This window comes from Grus americana, chromosome 5 (assembly GCF_028858705.1).
Source record: "Grus americana isolate bGruAme1 chromosome 5, bGruAme1.mat, whole genome shotgun sequence".
Lineage (NCBI taxonomy): Eukaryota > Metazoa > Chordata > Aves > Gruiformes > Gruidae > Grus > Grus americana.
Genome location: NC_072856.1, coordinates 65,089,321 through 65,103,458, shown reverse-complemented (window position 1 = coordinate 65,103,458; position 14,138 = coordinate 65,089,321). Strand labels below are relative to the sequence as shown.

Genomic DNA, 14,138 nt, shown 5'->3' with positions numbered 1-14,138 from the left:
TTGGTTACTCGTATTTAATATTTGTAATAACCTGTGTTGGGTTTTCTGCAGTTGTAGCCATGCATTTCACTGGCAAAAGCCAACGTTGTTTAAAGGAAATTTTTTTTTTTCCCCCCATTCTGGGACAGAGATTTTGCTGCGTATATATCAATATGATAGCTTGCTGTGTTCTGGCAAGCTGGAGAAAGGAGATAAGAATGAAAGAAATGCTACATTTCATGACCCAGTGGCTTATACTCTGTGCTTCGCTGTGGACATTTAACAATCACGAGAGAAGGTCTTCTATGCCCCTTAAAATATCCACATCTTTAATGTAAATGAATCAGAACCATTTTTTCATGGTTGGGTCATGCGACTCTGCAGTCAGAGGGGATAACAGTGGGTATATTGTATGTATGGATGAAAAGAGAGAGCCCCGACGCTGGAGCAGACAATTAGTACAGAGCGATATAACGAGGAGACAGCTAACTAGCCCCGTGTGTTTTACTTCTGTGTTACATTTGGTTTCTCTTCTGAATTCCTCTGAAATGAGACGTGACATGGGCAGGTCATTAGGGTGCCGAGCCCAGGGCTGGGAGCTGGATTTGTTCTCAGCACTGCCACTACCTTACCGGGTGATTTCAGGTACATCTTTTCCCTCTGTTTCCACCCTAGCTTTTCTCTCTCACCCAGCCATACCATAAGGGCGTTGGGGCAGGGATCATCTGTCCCCGTCTGGTTGCTCAGTGCCTGGGACCATGAGGTTTTGCGCTCCTCTCTGTTATTTCTGTAATAGAATCATTATGACAGTCCTGACTCATGCAAGCAGATAAATCAGGGGGGTGGGTGGTGTTAAGACTGGTACGGGTATCTAAGGAGAAACAGAACAGGACTCAGGTGTCCTTCCGTACAGACCCGAGGCTGCCTCTCCCCCCCAAGCCAGGTTCACTGATTACTGGTTACGGATGGGCAGGTTGGGTTAGATTTTGGATAGCTTCTCTGTGTGGTCAGGATCTACCCCTCTGACTGAGGATCTTGCCATTTGCATTAGAGACGCTGTGTCAGTACTCAGTGCTATGGAGCAAATCCAGAAATGCAGTGGAGGGAAGGAGCCCACCAGCCCCATTGCTCCTAGGTGGAGGTGACACTTGCAGGGCTTCTGCCCCAAACACAGCATAGACCTTTTGCCTGGACAGGCAGATGCCACAAGGAATGGAAATACAGTGATAAAAATATGAAATCCAGACAAATTCCGTTCTTGGAGGAGAGAGCGGTGGACCCCACTGGTTCAGACAAGGTGGTTGTTGCCTTGGTTTGTATCCCATCCCACACCCCGCAGGGCTGCTGATCTCCTGCAGTTCCCTGTGTGGCTTTCTGTGCTTTCAGGAGCTTGCTAGGTCCCTTAAGAAGAGCAAAGAATTTTTGCTCAAGGTCATGCTTTCAGTGCGACAGCAGGAGAAGCTGTGTAAATGAAAGGTTTGCATAAGAAATGGGAAAGGTAGAGCCAGCCTGGAAAGGACTTTTTTTTTTTTTTTCCAGGGCAGCTCACCTGCTTTTCACAAAGGAGATTTGTCTGTCTGTGGTGATGAGTGTGGCAGGGCCAAATCCATGGGACATCTGGGGCCAGCTTTTTATGTCAGGGATAGGTAAGAGGCTCTAAAGTATGCTGATGGTATTATGGAGCTGCGTGTGAATTTTCATTATGCCCTCCATGGATTTCATGCTATCAGTGTGCGTGGCTGAGATGCACATGCAGCCCTCCAGCATACTGATGAGCCCGTGACATTAGTATTCAGTGCCAAAAGCCGGAGCTGTTAGACGAGGAAAAATGGTGTGAAGGGGAGAACTGATAAATGATTAGGCTGTATTATAATATTGGCAGCGCTGACCCAGCTCCCTCGCAAAGGAGATTCACCAAGTACCAATTTAGAGCCTTAGCACCATAAATAAGCGACTGTGAAGGACACGTGTGTTTTGGGTGTTGGGTTTGTCACTGGGGAATTTGCAGAGGGAACCACATGATTGACAAGGGGCTGGAAAAATCATGGAGTCACAGGCTCCTCTGTCTGTCTGCACACACATGGTTTCTATTAGCAGGGCACGCAAGCACCCACCCCTACTCGGCACAGTACTTGGCACAAAGTTAACTTAAAATTAGGCTCAGGCTTAGGTGCTTTTGTTGAACTGGGCCCTAACTACATGATCACACGTAGCACTTCAGGCTAAGAGTGCAAGGGGACTGCTGGCAGCTTGATGCATTCCAGATGTTTCAACTGAAGGTGAAATTGCCCCTTTGCCCTCTGAATTTGGGTTAAATCGCTGGAGCTGGGGTTACCCAAGGTGTTCGCTATGAGGGCAGGTGCAGTGTATAGACTGAAGGTTACTGTGCAGGAGTGCCCTGCAGCCGTGGGAGCCACAAACAGCATTCATGGGTAAGGGCAAATTAATTTAAACAGGTGAACAACATTGCTCTGGTTTGTTGTGTTTAACCTTCGTCGATGGTTTATCTAGACCTGTGGATAAACAAAAGAAAAGCCCAGAGGCTAAACCAATGTGATGTTTTTTGTCTAGTTTTCAAACAGAGCTGATTTATAACGGGCACAAAAATATGAGTGTGTGGTTATGCTTGTTAAAAATAAATTAAAGACAACATTTGCAATGCATGGAGCACATGACCTAGCCAACTTTTTCTGAGCACTTTTTATGAGAACAATAGTGAGGAACAGCCTCTGTTTTTATGATTAGCTGAAAATGGTTGCGAACGTTTCCTTGACACCAGAGGCAAATGTGAAGCATCATGAATTAATATTTGCAAGGTGGCATTTTGAGGTCTCTGAGCTCAACAGACCCGTAATAAAACAAGGAGCAGTGATCATTATTTTTGTTTGCAAAGCTCAGGGTAGGTAGTGGCTGGGGAGCAATCTCTAAAATTATCTAGTTGTGGTAGATGTAATTGGGGAGCAGGCGTGGGGTTTCCAACAGAGTGGATTTACTCCCTCTTGGTGAAGCAGGAGATGGAGAGAGACACACCGGCGATATCTATCAATCACATGCAGCAGACATCTTTGACAGTGATCTGCACTGCGGCAATTTTCTCTTGGCCAGGCGATTATTAGTTGTCAGCACCAGCTGTTACCTGGAGGATCCCAGTTATCAATTACTTGAGGGCATTCTCCCCAGCATCGATTATTTTATTAGCTCCCTGATGAATCATTCGTGTTGAACATCTGAGCCTTGGAGACCAACCTCTGCTGGTTGTCACTGAGCCCTGGCCAAAACCAAGTTGTCTGTGGCTTCCCAAGAGGCAGAAGGTTCCCGTGGGTCACCTTCTCCCTTCTTTGGGGGTCTGGAAGGAACCCTCACCCCACTGCAGGATGCTCGTGGCCACCTCGTCTGGCTCCCTTTTCAGAACCACCGCACAACTTCCAGGCAGGAGGAGGAGAGCGTGACTGTCCCACTGCCCCGAACAGATGGCATGGCAGAGCTGCGCCCCGGCCTCCAACAGCAAACACCAGGCCCCATTGTTTCCAGGGACCCGAGAAAATAGACGGGTGACACGTAGGCAGCTGTAGAAAATGTTCTCCAGACTATGCTTGTGCAATGGATTGAAAAAATAAGAGAGAAAGAGGGAAAGGAAAGGAAAGGAAAGGAAAGGAAAGGAAAGGAAAGGAAAGGAAAGGAAAGGAAAGGAAAGGAAAGGAAAGGAAAGGAAAGGAAAGGAAAGGAAAGGAAAGGAAAGGAAGAAGAGACTAATTATTCATTTCTGTTTAATGATGAGCAGTTCCTGCGGGGAGCGCTGAGCCAGCAGAGGAGACCGCCTGGAAGCAGTGGATGCACATTGCAGCAAGGTCTATTTGTTCGCCTTATTTTTAATCCAGGGTCTACAGGAGCTCAGTGCCTCCCTGTTCAGTGCTGCCTGCTCCTAATCAGTGTCCTCAGGCATAAAGGCAGAAAAAAGGACAAATGTCACTGGGCAAAACCATTCCCACCTGGTCGTAGCAGATCAGAGCTGGTTGATCTGCCAGCATGGAACATGATGGCTTTTTGAGCAATACCACCATGCCACCACCCACAGACCTTGTGCAGCTTGAAGCAGCTGGAGAAGACACCAGGGTCTTGCTGAGCACAGCCACTTGGTACCCACCTCCTTTTAGGCCATCAGGGTAACAAACACCAGATCTTCAAACTGTTTAAACCCCCCTGCCTTGTTGTAGCTGCAGTGGGTTTGGGAATGATGGTACAAACTGCTCATCCCACACAATGGATGCAGAATAAGCCAGTGCCCGGCACCAGGTCCGAGGAGCAGACACCTGAAAGCAGTCTAGATGGGAGGATTTCCAGTTTGCTTCAGATACCGCAGTCAGCTTGCGCACGTTTGGCTCCTTCTCAGTATAATATAGCTCTTCAGAGCAGAGAGAAAAGATCCAACAATCTTTGAAACAACAAAGATTAGGAGAAAAAGAGCAAAAACACAGCCTAGGGAGCTTGTCTAAAAAAAAAAACAAACAAAAGGCAGAGAGGAAATGGGAAGCAGTGGATGGTATGTTACACAGTGTGCAAGCCAACAAGCAATATCTGCAGGTCATCCATTCCTCTGAGCCTCGGAGAGGACATAGGTCCTTGAGTTAAATTACAGCCGTCCCTCTCCTCCCAGCCTCTATTATTTTGTCTCCAAATGCCCAGCAACAACAGTGACAAAAATAGTTTGCAAAGTCTGACAAAAATCTTGATTTCCCAAAGTTTTGCCAAGCCTTGTTTTGAGTACAAAGTGCTCTGGCTGTTACTCCTCAACTCAGCTTTGACCTTCTGGCTGCTCCGTCCCTCCCTGCTCCGACGGAGAGGTAGAAACGTTCGGTATTAACGAGCATGCCGCCAGCCCTTCAAAGCCGACTTCCTAGCTGTACCCCTTGATTATTATTTTTATTCCTTTTCCTGAATGTGTTGCCTTTAAAGCAAGGTTTTCTTTGGTTTGTAATATTTCACACTTAATATTTCCTTGGGGGCTGGAGGGCTGTGGAAAGAGAGCAGTGGGGGAGTGCTGAAAGCAGCCTCTGAAGGGACGTCCTCAGCCTTTGTGGGCAGCCAGGCAGCAGGGAGGGCTCGCTGTCAGCGTGCAGCGAGCGCGTCGGGCTGCCACCCTGACGCAGGGATGCGGCATGGAGCAGATTCAGCTCCTTTGGTCATTCTTCATTTTGCAGACGACAGACTAAACTGTCTACAGTGAGGCAATTATCTTAATAAAGATAATTTCAGCTTTCTTGGAGTGATTGAAAAGAGCTCACAGAAATCAAGAATGTTTAGCGGTGACTAATTTTTGCAGTTCGTTGCTGGGAGTATTTATTTACTCGCTGAGCAAGTAAATAATGGGATGGGAGTTGCAAAGTGGAAAGCTCTGAGATGCTGTGGGTAAATCAGGGGAATAAGCAGATATCCTCCTGGCTTTCAGTTGCAGCTCATTATCCAGCTTGTTGCTGTGCTTGCTCCCCCTGCAGCTTTTTTTCTTATTTTCTTTTTCCTTTTTTTCCTTCCTTGGGATTTTGCTGACAGAGGAAACTACTGTCAGGCCACCTTGGATTTCATGCAGCCGCGCTGGCTTGTGCAGCAGTAGTACAGATGGAGAGGACACTTTTGCTGCTGCACCGAGTGGGCCGGCCAGGTTTGTTTGGCAGAGCTGGAGATCTAATGAGACGCTCTCAGCATAATCCCAGACCTAATGAAAGGCAGATGATCTGCCTCAGAGCGTGTGGACTTTGATGCTAACGAGGCCAGGTACAGGAGCTGTTGTACGGCGTGACGCGCCTCTGCGGCGATTGCCTGCTTTGCTGCCTTCTCTGCAATTTTTGGCTTATTTCTGCCAAGGACACCACTGTCCGTCCTGTGGAGGGTGAGGAACTTCATGAAAGCTTCATTTCAGCTTTCCCCATGACTTGTTTGGATTCAGCCCGGTTCCTTTTCCTTAGAAGGGCACGAGGTGGAGAGAGGAGTAACTCCTGCAGTCCTGCTGGAGCAGACATGAAGAACAGGAGATAGGGCTAGAGGCAGGGTGCTGCCTGCTCCCGGCCAAACCTGAAGTTCCTCAGATGTGCACAGAGAAGGGAAGATGTGACTGAAGAGGGAGTGACAAATGCACTGAGGTCTTCATTGGCACCTGCCAGACTTGTTCTTTCTTTCCCATTCTTGGAATCATGGTAGTATTCAAAGTCCAGACCTGGGAGATGGTGTGCCCTGCATTGCTCAGACAAATTAGCTCTGCCCAAAGAGCCTACGTCTTGCCTTGGATAGAATAGCTGTGTGCAGGTTTGTGCGCAAGGCTTTTTAGACGTGGGACACCGAAGAGGGAAGAAACTTCTTCAAAAGTATGCAGGCAGCTACGTGACTAATGAACCCAAAGTCTGCGGAACAGCCTGGCATCCCTTACCGTAACAGTCTGTAAATCACTATTGGTATTGTTAGGTTCCTGAGGAATCTAACTGGGTTCGGCTAGGATGGAGTTAATTCTCACCAGAAGCTGGGATAGGACAGAGCCAGGACAGGTGACCCAAACTAGCCAAAGGGAGTGTTCCCTACCATGTGACGTCATGCTCAGTAGAAAAGGGGCGGGGCGGCTGCAGGGCGCGTGGCTCGGGGACGGTCCGGCTTCGGGACGGGTCGGAGCTGTGCGGTCGCTGGGTGAGAAACTGCATTGTGCGTCACGAGTTCGGTGTATTCTGTGAAGTACAGAATTGTTGTTACTCCCCTCTCCCGTGCCGTCCCAGTAACCTGTCCTTACCCCAACCCCCGAGGCTTTGCCTTTGTCTTCCCGTTCTCCTCCCCATCCCGCGGGGGTGGGGGGGGTGGGGGGTGCGACCGAGCGGCCGCCTGGTGCTCAGCTGGGGCTGGGGCTGAACCACGACACTAACAACCTGGCTAGGGGTGCCTGAGTCACTACTGAAAATGGGAATGACGTTCTTTAGTCACACCAACAAGATTCATCTTACCTAATTTGCACAAGTGTTTAGCTGAAGCGACTTCTCAGAGCTGACTGTGTGACTGGTGGAGAGGGACACATGGCTAGAAGGTGATTTTGCTCTTCCCAGGATGGGTGTCGAGGTTAGGACAGACACCTTACCTGCTAGAGAGGCTTGTCTCTGCCCTTTGATTGTGAAGGAGCCTTGAAGACTTCAACCATCTCTAAGTTGGGTGTCTAGTGTAAGGCATGCAGCTTGTAGGTGGATAAAATTAGATAAAATGAATCTTCCACATAGACACTGCTACAAGTTTTACCCTGTTTTTTAAAATAGTTTTGTATAAATAACACTGGGGAATGACACAACTGAGGTCTGCAAGGCATTAGCGCTCTCCAGCATGCTGTACATTTCACACTGAATGCTGTTAGCAGCAGAGAGAAGGCCAAGCCAGACCTTCAGATCTAAGCATGTTCAAGCTTTGGAAAAATCTGGATCTGGAGGAAGATCTGAAGTTTCCTTCTGGCCTTTATCTTTACAAGGAGCCAAGCCACACTGTCCAGCATTGCTGAGCCTTTCAATAGTTCCCTATTTCAATCCAGCTGCTGCAGCCCTGGGTCCACCTCATCTCTGGATAAGCTCCAGAGGAGTCGTTCTGATCTCTTGCTGCTCCATGAATATGCAACGCACAGCAGTTGTGGCAGGGCTTTCCTAGACCTTAGCTTCTGTAGGCTCTGTAGAGCCACTTTGGATTAAACAGAGAACTATGTGGCCTTGGGTATAGACCTGGATTACATTTACAAAATGGACACGGTGCAAAATGTCCATAGAAAGATGTAAGTTGGCAGAATGGCTCCAGCAGCGTTAGCATCTGCTGTGGGAGACGCTGCATGTGGGGAATGGTCACCTCATCAGATGCTGCTGTATTGCTATGCCTTCACTAGTGACCACCCTTCAACTGAGCAGTGGTGACTGCTTGTTTCATCTGTCTCATGCACAAGTAAAACACCTATATTTAAGGTGCTGTCATGAATTCATTTTACTTTGCAGGTAGAAAACACTAAGAGCGCACGATCACTACCAGTGCTTTGCTGCAGGGCAGTATCTCACCCCAACTATGCGCTTGGAGGATCCAAGTGCTGCCCACTTTATCCCCAACTGTTTGTATGTACCATGGACCCTGGGAACAGTACATGAAAGTTTTCACCTGGAAAACCACATGCCAGAAGTGTTAAGTGGTATCTCTCATGCCGGTTGTTCTGCTGGTGTCTCCACTCTTTCCATGAGCTCAGTTTTGCAACACCTTGAAAATCTTTCTCTCCCCATTTTTCCTGGTGTTACTTTCAGCTTTTTGGTTTGTCTTGCTGCTGCTTTGCTCCCACACAACATGAGAGACTCTGCACAAGCCCCGAGCATTGCTCATGATTGAGCCATCCCATGCGGCAAGACAATGATCCAGAAGTGCTGGTGGTTTTGCATTTTGTATTGGTATTAGTAAATCTTGGAAGGGGAATCCTATTTTTTTCCCCAAGTACTACAGGCTGACAGGAGGTGGGAAAAGCCTGGAGGGGAGGAAAAAATACGTGTGCTTCCTCATGAAATGTCTGCAAGGATTGGGGGGGGGAATAGCTGGGGAAGGCAAGTGGCGGTGATGCAGCTGGAGTCTGCCCGGGTGAGGAGACAGGACAGGTTTGCTGATTTATTGGGGTCTGAGTGCAAGGTTTGCAGCACTGGTGCTGTGCCATAGGCAAGAAACCTCGCAGCCCTGGGCTGCTGCGCTGGCAGATGTGTCAGATAACACCTACACACACAAATGCACGTTCACAGACACACACATACACTTCTTCAGCAAGGCTGTGCTGCTCTTTTGAGCTCTAGTGTAGGACCACAGAGGATTTCCCTTTCTAGATTCATGGGGTAAAGGACTTTATGGCATAACGTGACTGCCCTGAGAAGCAGAGGAGATAACATAAGAGTGAATTTGCCATCGGTCCTGGGAGTTATGAAAAACAACCATAACTGTGTCTGTAACTTTAGACAGCTCAAACAGACCAAGGAAATTACAATGTGCTTCCACATGCTTTAAATCTAGGTCTGGTCCTCTGTTCCTCTGTGTGTAACCAGCGTTGAATCCTTCTCCTTGCTGTTTTCCTTTAATTTAATATTCCTTGCAATAGGACCGTTCCTCTTAATGTGCCTAATGTAAAACACGCTCATTTGCTGACTGTGGCAGGAGTCTCTGGCTCAGGCTACCCTGCACGTCGCCGGGGAGTCTGATGCTGGGGAGGGTAATGACTCTGGGAAGTTTGACAGTGAAACGACATATTGGGAGTATTTACTGGGCAGGGTAAGGGAGATGAATTATTTTGTTGTAAATGATTAGATCTGGGCTGGCTCAAAATGCAGAATAACGCTTGCTATTAGACTGGATGCTGGAGGATGCTAAATTTTAGGAAACAAAAGTGGATCCTTTCCTAGATGGCTACATTTGCAGACTGTATTTCTGTTCCCTTTGAATGAAGTCAAAACAACTCTGCCCTGTGCGGAAAGCCCAGGCCAGTGACTCTCCTAAACACAGGGTCGCAACCCTAAGCAGGGTTTGTAGGATGTACAAGGGAGCACAACAGGATCCCACTGGTAGGAGGGGGGCTCCCCCCTGGAAGCGGGCTGCAAGCTGGAGGCTGCGTCCTCAGGGCAGAGGTTGGCCCTGGGAAGGGCAAACAGCGTCTCCAGACAGGGTGGAATGAACTCATCCATTATTGTCATTTTTTAATTGTTTTCCATGTTGTACTGCTAATCTTTTAATAGGACATGATCTGAAACATGCTCATTTGTTGTGGGTGGCGTGTGTCCCTGGTCCCTGACTGTCTCCAGGCAGACTGATGGGGGGGATGGTCTGGGAACAGGCTGCCTTGTAAGGACATGTCAGAAATCCCCACTGGAGTGGGAGAAATGTCCCCTGTTCCTGATGGGCAATGAATTGTGATCAAGGGAAATGTCCCCTCAGGCTGTGGTTTCACAACTATATTAACACTCTCTTAAAGACCGTCTTTCCAGCTGCTCACTTCTGTCTTTTTTGTCTTGCTAGTGGATTGTGGAGATCATCCAGGTGACAAAACCCCCCTTTTTTTTTCCTCTCCTAAACGAGGCTTTCCCCCCAAACCATATCTATTCCCTGATGTGGGCAGAGCTGGTGGGCAGGGGATGGGGGACTCAGCTGAAGCATCCCTGCCACCACATGAGAGACCACAGCTTCACTGTCCTTCTTTCCTTCCTGTTTATAGCAGAGATGGGTGATTCTCAGCCATCCCTGTAAATAGCTTGTAGGTCTCCAGAGCTAGGATTTGCAATCAGCTTGTGCCCAGTGGAGCTGGACACAGCCATAGTCTGCACAGCAAAAGGTTGCACAGCCATGTGGACACCTGCAATATCAGTCCTGCGTGTGGGATTGCAGCTCTGCAGCATCCCACGAAAACAAAAGTGAACCTAGGAGTCACACAAGACTTTTAGTTAACATGGGACCTTTTTACTCCCCTTTGTTTTTAGACCTCTGAGGTAGATTTGGTTCAGGTTTTCCTATTTTCTTTCCAACATTGTGCTTCTCTTAATAACTCATGTAACTCCAGGATTTAAAGATTTAAGATACGCACTGAATCCCTCTCCCTGCCAAAACTGGGTCTGATGAGGCAAGACAGCGACTGGCAAGGACACAAACAGAAATTCCCAGACTCGGAGATGCCTCGGAGGCTGATTCACTTTGCAGCCAGGGCAGGAGATGGTAAAAGTGCACTTGCCCAGCGGGTCCCCTTCTTTACACTTTATCAGAGCGGCTGCCATCAGCCAAAACACACGCAGGGATTTCCAGGGACTAATCATAACGCTTCGTAATCCCCTCAGCTCTGCAGCCAGCACAACGTGTGCCACCGCCGGGATGGGACGCGCAGCGGGTGTGTTTGTGTGTGCCCCAGCCCCGGCAGGCAGCCGACTTCAAAGAGCCCACGAAGCTTATGCAGGTCAGCAAGGAGCCAGCATGCTGCTATCCCAGCATGCTCTTATTAGGGGAACTGATACCCTGTTAATTATATCCTCGTCTTGCCAGCCTGTCTTTGCTCCCGCACCCTTCCCCTCCTGCCTGCCAGGCATTTCCAATTGGCAAGGAGACTCGGTCCTTTGCTTCTTATTCATCAACTCTTCCCCTCCTCGTTAACTGCCTGACAGCTTGTCTCTGCTCCCCAGCTCCTTGTCCCTTTCCTGTCTGTCCGTCTGTCTCTGGTGGCCTCGGAGGTCTCCTCTTCTCTCTGGGAGGCACTGGTGGGTGTCAGAGCAGTGTTGCCTTTGAGCAGCCTGCCCTGTGTGCAGACCTGGTGTGCAGCGTGCAGCCGCTCTCTCCTGCTTAATCCCACTTTGTTCCTACTCCTGAAGGTTGTGATTGAAGAGAGGTTTGCCAGAGGAGCCTCTATTTTGCTGAGATCGTATAACTGTGTGGTGGGGGGCAGGAGAGAAGTTTTTGAGCACATAAGTCTTTCCTTAGGTCTGAAACAGAAACACTAATCTCTGAGCTGTGTAGCAGGTTGGGGAGGCTGCTGGATTTCATTTCACGTGATGGGAAAAGATTGGGGTTGTGAGCTGCGTGGGGAGCAGCTCCTGCAGCAATCGCACACAAACACAGTCTTCCACCTGCGCAGCTGGGAATGGCAGAGTAGGTGTCCCCATGTCCCTTTTTTCCAGCAGTATTTGCAAGCCTGAGAACACCCAGCCCCCTCCGAGCAGGCAGAAGAAATACCAGCACCGATGTGCAGGGACCAGTGTGCTCCCACGGGAAGATCCTCCTGACCTGAGACGTTTGAGGCTTGTTGGTAGAGCGCTGGAATCTGTGCTGCTGGCTTTGGTGGGTTGCTGGATGGTGCTGCAGCCCCGGGGGTCTAAATGTCCCCAAAATGTGCTCTTATCTGGTGCAGCAGGAGTAAAGAGAAAACGAACCGCTATCTCGCTGATCCCTGCTGGGACAACTCCCCTTGTTTTTAGCTTTGATATTCTCGTGCTGGAACAGCCCTGACTTCTCTGGGCCCATTTTTCGCACACCCTGGCTGGGACTTAAGCCCTGTGTTTTCCAGAAAGGGTTGGGGAATCTTATCAATCTGCTATTATTATTTTCTTTTTCCTTCTCCTTTGAATTCCAGTCGGCTGCTGACTGTGAAAACACAACAAGAGGCTCAAATCAGTCAGCCCTCGGCATATTCACATTGGCACCAGTTTGTTTGTTTTGGAGCTAAAGCCAGAGCGAGAAAGCCGAGGCTTTGAGATGCTATTGGGATCACCTGGGAAAATACACACGCCTTTCATCTCGCCTCCATCCCCTGTGGTCCAGAGGGCTCTCTGCCCCCAGCTGGGCTCCCAGCCCCCTTCTCCTCTTTATCAGCAGCAGGACCCTCGCTGTGCCTGGGGACAGGCACTTAGCGATGGCCATATGACATGGAGTGAAAGTCCCAAGGGAACAGATGTTTCTCTTTCAGGGAGCTTCGGGGATGGAGGTGGGGGGCATTGGACAAGGTATCAAATACTTTTCAGGCTTTCAGAATCCATGCTGGAAGCTGCTTTCTCTTGATCACGGTGGTGATCTGCTGCTGACACCTAGCCCCTGGCCATGCTCCAAAAGAGGGACCTGAATGCAGTAATGCAGGGTCTGTTTCTTAATTTTTTAATTTTTGTCCTGGAGAAATGACATGTCCACAGACACAGAGGTACTGGGCAGAGCTCCATGGGCTATTCTTTTTAGGGGTGTGTGTGAAAATTTTCATGCATCTTTCTGAGCCCATAAAAACAGTGATTCTCTCCCACTTGTATGAACTGAGGGCTGAACTCCCGGCAGTGGAAATAGCTCCAGCACATCACCCCAGTGTCACCACTGTTTAATTTTTCTCCCACACCTCCAGGTCCCTCACTAGAAGATGATGGGAACTATTATGTGCGTGAAGCTTAGAGGATCCCATCCACCATTTCTCTTCTCAGTGCTGTCTTTTCTGCACACAGTGACAAACGTTTCTCCCCTGCTCCCCCAAGCCCTCAGCTTTTTCAGATTCCTTCATCTTCTTTCACCAAACCTTTTTCCCCTTCTTTCCTTTGTTTCATTCAGGATCGTATCAGTTTTCAGGACACAGATCTGCTGCAGACCAGGGATTTGCCCTTACTGGATCCTTACAGCCTGCACATACCACCGTTACCGGGTGATTGATAAGAGTTCAGGCCAGCAGCCCTGGATTTGAAAAAGGAGGTTTCAGCTGGAGAGCAACATCTCAGGTTCTCCCTCTACACATTTATCAAACTGGGATGTAATGGCCCCTCTGAAGAGGGCACCGAATGTTTATACAAACCTTGCTGCCCAGCTGCAAGCTCGGCTCTTTTATCTGCGGCTCCGGTGTTGCAACCTGGAAGGTGTGATCCCACTGGGATGCTCTGACAGTGCCGTCAGCTCTGCGTGGCTCCTTGCCTTCAAATGCACCGTTACCAGAGTTACGAAACAGGGAGCTGGATCTGACCATGGTTTTTGAGCATCTCAGAAATAAGGGCTTTTTTCAGCAGGTTCTGGTCTGATTTCCCAGTTGAGGAGATTCGTCCACAGGTTCTGTTTCTCCCACTTAACCAAAATCTAGTTACAGGCAATTTGTTATCTTCCCACTTTTTTCATCATCCCTGATACTGTTCCCTGCAGGCCTTAAATAAGAATTTGACATTGACCAGTCAAAATGCCTTATACAAGTGTCTTAAAAGTTTCACATATGACTGAGACTAAAACGTGTTTAATCTATGTTTGCCAGCAACTCAGTTTGGGATTTCTTTGCTTTGCTTATTATCTTCCTTCTGCGTTAGCTCCAGTGGAAGTGCTTGCAAAAAGCGTTGCCCAGACAGTCAGATTTTGCTGCGTGAGTCACTCACGGTTTAAGGACCGGTATTTACCCTGCAGCAGACAGCAGTACTGCCATTGCTTCCCACCTGGCCATGGAGCACACTGATGGGTGTCTGGGCTGGCTTTAGAAAAGCGGAGCTGTGAGTTAACCCAGCAGGTCTGGATGGGGAAGGTGCAGGATTTGGCCATGGTGTTTAGCAGGTGCCCATTGAGCAGGACAGCTTTTGGCTGGAGACCTGTTTGGTTTCAAAACATTTGTCTGATGAAGAGGGCTAAGAGGACAGATGTGCTGAAAGCAGCAGCCTCAGAGA

The 14,138-nt window shown here is 48.8% G+C and overlaps 1 long non-coding RNA gene across 1 annotated transcript in view; it reads left to right on the top strand.

Annotated features, from left to right (window-relative positions):
* Positions 1-4,774: 4,774 nt before the first annotated feature.
* Positions 4,775-14,138, top strand: part of LOC129207286 (uncharacterized) — a 70,056-nt gene continuing 60,692 nt past the window's right edge. The window contains exon 1 of the long non-coding RNA XR_008577418.1: positions 4,775-4,820. This is a non-coding gene — a long non-coding RNA (uncharacterized LOC129207286). The remainder of the gene's footprint in view (positions 4,821-14,138) is intronic.